This window comes from Plecotus auritus (genome assembly GCF_963455305.1).
Source record: "Plecotus auritus genome assembly, chromosome: X".
Taxonomy (NCBI): Eukaryota; Metazoa; Chordata; class Mammalia; order Chiroptera; family Vespertilionidae; genus Plecotus; species Plecotus auritus.
In genome coordinates, this window is record NC_137784.1 from 38,319,420 (window position 1) to 38,325,256 (window position 5,837).

At 41.3% G+C, this 5,837-nt stretch overlaps 1 pseudogene across 1 annotated transcript; it reads right to left on the reverse strand.

The window, feature by feature from the left end:
• Positions 1 to 2,066: 2,066 nt before the first annotated feature.
• On the reverse strand, positions 2,067 to 3,145 carry LOC308239318 (mitochondrial glutathione transporter SLC25A39-like; annotated as a pseudogene). Its single transcript has one exon. The product of its transcript is annotated as a mitochondrial glutathione transporter SLC25A39-like (transcript).
• Positions 3,146 to 5,837: the final 2,692 nt, after the last annotated feature.

Consider the following 5,837-nt stretch of genomic DNA (forward strand, 5'->3'; position numbering starts at 1 on the left):
ACGCAGTGGGCTTTCTTGTTGTTTTGTTAATGGTTTCTTTTGCTGTGCAGAAGTTTTTTATTGTGATGTATTCCAATTTGTTTATTTTCTTCATAGTTTGCATTGGCCTAGAAGCTATATCAGTAAAGATATTGCTACAACATATGCCCGCTATTTTGCTACCTATGGATTCTTCTAAGATTTTTATGGTTTCCCATTTTTTAAGTCCTTTATTCATTTTGAGTTTTTTTTTTTTTATTGTGTGTGTATGGTGTACATTGGTGATCTAGTTTCATTTTTTTGCATGTATCTGCCCAATTTTCCCAACACTATTTATTGAAAAGACTATCTGGACTTCATTGTATGTTCTTGCCTCCTTTGTCAAATATTAATTGGGCATAATAGCTTGGGTCAACTTCTGGGTTCTCTGTTCCATTCCATTGGTCTATATGTCTGTTCTTGTACCAGTACTGGGCAGTTTTGAGAACAGAGGCTTTGTAATATGGCTTGATATCTGGTTGTGATCCCTCCTACTTTGTTCTTCTTTCTCAGGATTGCTGCAGCTATTTGGGGACTTTTTTTTTTTCATTCCAGATGAATTTTGGGATAGTTTGTTCTAGATATGTGAAATATGTCATTGGTATTTTAATGGGGATTGCATTGAATCTATAGATTGCTTTGGGTTGTATGGACCTTTTAATGATGTTGATTCTAGAAATCCATGAACATGGTATATTATTGCATTTGTTTATATCTTCCTTTATATCTTTTTTCAACATCCTGTAATTTTCTGAGTACAGGTACTTTACCTCCTTGGTTAAGTTTATTCCAAGTATCTTAATTTTTTTATTGCAATTGTAAATGGGAATTTTTAATTTTTTTAGTTTCTCTTTCTGTCAGTTCATTATTGGTGTATAAAAATGCCATAGATTTCTCGCTGTTAATTTTGTATCCTACTACATTGCCGAATTCACTTATTAAGTGTAGTAGTTTTTTGATGTAGTCTTTAGGGTTTTCTACATACAATATCATGTCATCTGCAAATAATGACAGTTTTACTTCTTTTACAATTTGGATGCCTTTTATCTCTTCTTGTCTGAGTGCTATGGCTAGCACTTTCAGTACTGTGTCAAACAGGAGTGGAGTAAGTGGGTATCCCTATCTTGTTCCTGTTCTTAGGGAAAATGGTTTTAGTTTCTGTCCATTGAATATGATGTTGGCTACAGGTTTGTGATATAAGGTTTTTATCATGTTGAGGTAAGATCCCTCTATTCCCACTTTGCTGAGAGTTTTTATCAGGAAAGGGTGTTGGATTTTGTCAAATGCCATTTCTGCATCAATTGTTATGATTATGTGATTTTTGTCTCTGAATTTTTTATGTGATATGTCACATTTATTGATTTGTGGATATTGTACCTGCCTTGCATCCCTGGAATAAATCCCACTTGGTCATAGTGCATGATCTTTCTAATGTAATCCTGGATCCAATTTAATAGAATTTTGTTGAGGATTTTTGCATCTATGTTCATCAGGAATATTGGCTTGTAGTTCTCTTCCTTTATAGTGTCTTTATCTGCTTTTGAGATTAGGGTAATGCTGGCTTCATGGAATGAGCTTAGAAGTATGCCTTCCTCTTGTATTGTTTTGAATACTCTGAGAAGGATAGGTTTTAGTTCTTTTTGAATATTTAGTAAAACTTCCCCATGAAGCCATCTGGTCCTATTAATAGCAGTAGGTTCAGACTGGCCAGATCCAGGGTTCTGTGGGCCTTTGGGGCAGGCCCAGCTACAACAAACACAGGAAAATGGGCAAGAGGGCAGGGGGAGGAGAGACATAACAGATTTGGTCTTGAACTTGGGGGGTTGGGTGGAAAAGTTATTATCCTTGGGGCTTTGGATGAGGACCAGCAGGAAGAAAGCTGTCTGATGGGGGCCTGGGCAAGCCCAACAGATGGTCTGGTTCCCTTGGGGCTGAGCCGAGAGGTAAAAAAATGAGGTACCTTCCCCTGAGGACAAGTCACTTGGCTCAGACTCCTCCTGCCCCACACCATCCATGGAAGAGATGGGGTCCTCATCCCCTCACTCCTCTCACTGGCTCAGAGGCTGTTCCAGGTTGAGCCTCTGAAAGAAGCTTTTGCTCAACTCATATGTGCTGACCATGATGGCACAGGAGGGGGTGGCCTTGATGATCCTTGGGAGGAATCCTGAGAAGAGTCCCCTGGTGCCGGACTCAGCCCCGATCTTCCGCAGCAGCAGCCAGGTGGAGTCAGCATGCACAGGTGACACTCTCACAGCCTCCATGGCTCCCAGCGCAACCTGGCGTTGAGTCTTCACCACATCGAAGGTTAGAGTCAGGATGGCAGCCACCATCCATGAGATGCCACCAGCCTCAAAGTTGATGCCCACCGATGCCTGGTCCTTTGGCCTGCACCCACTCAGCCAGCTCTTTACCAGCTCATAGTTGAACCAATACAAGGCTGAAAAGGGCATATTCCAAAGAGCAGTAGAGCCCCAGCCCAGCCACAGTGAGGGCCAGCCGCCCTGAGCTACAGAGGTTCGAACACAGGCACCCAACTCCTGGTATGACACATGCTGAGCCTGCAACTTTGTCCATACCAGTTCTATGGGGCTTAGCACAGTCACGGTGCCCAAGCAGGCCAATGCACCAAGCCACCATGGGTACATAGAAGTCAGAGGTCAGAGCTCGATCACCAGGAAGTCCTTGAGTTGGTCATAGGCCATGAAATAGATGACGGTTGCTGGCACAGTCATCACCATGCTGTCTGGGAGGCCACTCCACAGGGTTCTGGTGCCCTCATGTCTCACAATCTTCACAAAGGCATCCATAGTCCCAGTGAAGTGAGTGGGGTCCTGAAACCAGGTGACACAGTGGGCTCATTTGGACACAGGTACAGGGGTTCCAGGACACCATTGTAGTATAGGAGGCACTTCCCTATGGGTCAGAGAGAGGAGGGTAATTTGGTGTAAGAGAGGCTCCAGAGTCTGGGGGGAGGCATTAATTTGCTGGTCACTGAGGGACATTGAGACTGCAGGTGTACCTTCACCATGACCAGGGGGGTCATGAAGATGTAGGTGACCACAGGTCCGGCAACTGAGGCCACGATCTGTTGGAGGGGGCTGATGCCCCCAGGGTCCTCATCAGCCATCTTGTTACTTCATTTCTGGCTTTAGGATGGTACCCGTGCAGCGCAGAGCCTGGGGTCCAGAGGGCCCATGGCGGGTCTGTGACCAGTGTAGGGTCTGTGCCCGTTTGCCTTGCTCCAAAGCCAACAAGGAAGCTGGTCCAAGGCTTTCATTTGCTGGAAGATTTTTTTTTTTACTGTTTCAATTTCCTCCATAGTTATTGAGATTTTTAGATTCTTCCTGATTAAGTTTTGGAAGGTTGTATTTTTCTAGCAATATGTCCATTTATTCTAGGTTGTCTAGTTTGTTGGAATAGAGTTGTTCATAGTATTTTTTTTACAATCCTTTGTATTTCTGTGGGGTCTGTTGTTATTTCACCTCTTTCATTTCTGATTTTGTTTATTTGGGTCCTCTCTCTTTGCTTCTTGGTGAGCCTGGCAAGAGGTTCATCAATCTTGTTTATCTTTTTAAAAAAACAGCTCTTGGTTTCATTGATCCTTTGTATTGTTTTTTTGGTCTCTATGTCATTTATTTCTGCTCTGATCTTTATTATCTCCTTCCTTCTGCTCACCCTGGACTTTTCTTGTTGCTTTCTTTCTAATTCTTTAAGTTGTAGAGTTAGATGATTTATTTCCTTTTTTTTTTTTTTTTTTTTTTTTTAAGGTAGGCCTGCAGAGCTATAAACTTCCCTCTCAGGACTGTTTTCACTGTGTCCCATAGATTTTGGATTGCTGTGTTTTCATTGTCATTTGTTTCCAGGGTGTTTTTAATTTCTTCTTTGATCTCTTTGGTAATCCAATCATTGTTTAAAAGCATGCTATTCAGATTCCAAGGGTTTGAATTTTTTTTATTGTTTTCATTGTAGGTTATTTCTAATATTATGCCCTTGTGGTCTGAAAAGATGTTTGATATGATTTCAATCTTCTTGAATTTGGAGAGACTTTACCTGTGACCTAATATGTGGTCTATCTTTGAAAATGTCCCATGTGCACTTGAGAAGAACGTATATTACATGGCTTTGGGGTAAAATATTCTGAAGCTGTCAATTAAATCCATCTTATCTAGTGAGTCATTTAGGATTGCTGTTTCTTTGCTGATTTTTTTTGTCTAGAGGATTTATCCAGTGAAGTCAGTGGGGTTTTAAAGTCCCCTACTATGATTTTATTGTTGTTGATCTCTCCCTTGATATTTTTCAGGAGGTTTTTTTTTGTGTTTGGGTGATCTTACATTGGATGCATATATGTTTACCAGGGTTATATCCTCTTGTTTTATCAATCCCTTCAGTATTATGAAGTGGCCTTTCTTATCTCTTGTTATGGCCTTCACTTTCAGGTCTATTTTGTCAGATATAAATACTGCTACCCCAGCTTTTTTTTTTTTCATTTCCATTTGCCTGAAAGATATTTTTCCAACCCTTCACCTTCAGTCTGTGTGAGTTCCTGGTTCTGAGGTGGGTCTCTTGTAGACATCATATGTATGGGTCATGTTTTTTTATCCATTCAGCCACTCAATGTCTTTTGATTGGAGCACTTAATCCATTTACATATAAAGTTATTATTGATAGGTACTTGTTTGTTGCCATTGTTATTCTTTATGCCTGTATTCCTTCTTCCCTTCTTATTTCTTCATTTTATAGCAGACTCTTTACCATTTCTTGCATTGCTGGCTTGGTAGTGATAAACTCCCTTAGCCTTTTTTTGTCTGTGAAGCTCCTGATTTCCCCTTCAATTTTGATTGATAGTCTTGCTGGATAGAGTGTTCTTGGATTCAGTCCCTTGCTTTGCATCACTTTGTAAATTGCCTTCCATTCCTTTCTAGCCTGATGTGTTTCTGTTGAGAAATCATTTGATAATCTAATGGGAGATCCCTTGTACATAACTTTCTGTCTCCCTTTCAGCCTTTAAGATTCTCTCTTTGTCCTGAACATTTGCCATTGTAATTATGACATGTCTTGGTGTGGGTCTTCTCAGGTTCATTTTTTGGGACTCTCTGTGCTTGTGTGACTTTTTTCTTCCCCACATCAGGGAAGTATTCTGACATTATTCCTTCAAATAGGGTTTCTAAACCTTGTTGCTCTTCCTGTAATTCTGGCAACCTTATTATTCATATGTTGCTTTGTTTCATATTGTCCCAAAGTTCCTTTAGGGTCTCTTTCTATGTTTTATTTTTCTTCTCCAATTGCAGTTCAGTTTGGGTGTGTTTTGCTTCCTTGTCTTCTAATTCACTAATTCAGTTCTCCACTTCTCCTAGTCTACTGTTGAAACTTTCCATGATGTTTTTATTGCAGCTACATCACTCTGTATTTCTTCTTGATTCTTACATAAGTTGTTGATTTTTTCATCCATCCAGTTTATGAAGAGTATGACCCTTAGTCTGAATTCTTTTTTTGACATATTGCATGCCTCCATTTCACTTAGCTGCTTTTCTGGCAATTCCTCCTTTTCTTTCCTTTGGGGATTTCTTTGTCTCCCCATTTTTGGTCTCACTGAAGGATCTAGGTCTTGAGTAGTGCAGGGGCTGCTCCTCGGGCAGCAGCAGCTCCTCAGGCAGCAGCAGCTCCTCAGGCAGCAGCAGCTCCTCAGGCGTGGCTGCTTCTGAAGCGGTCATGGCAGTGTCTGCTCCTCAGTTGGTGACAGACCCTCTGGTGGGTGCTGATCACAGCAGTGGTGGCTCCTCTGTCTGGCGGGGGCAGGCTGCTCATGTGGCTGCTGCTCC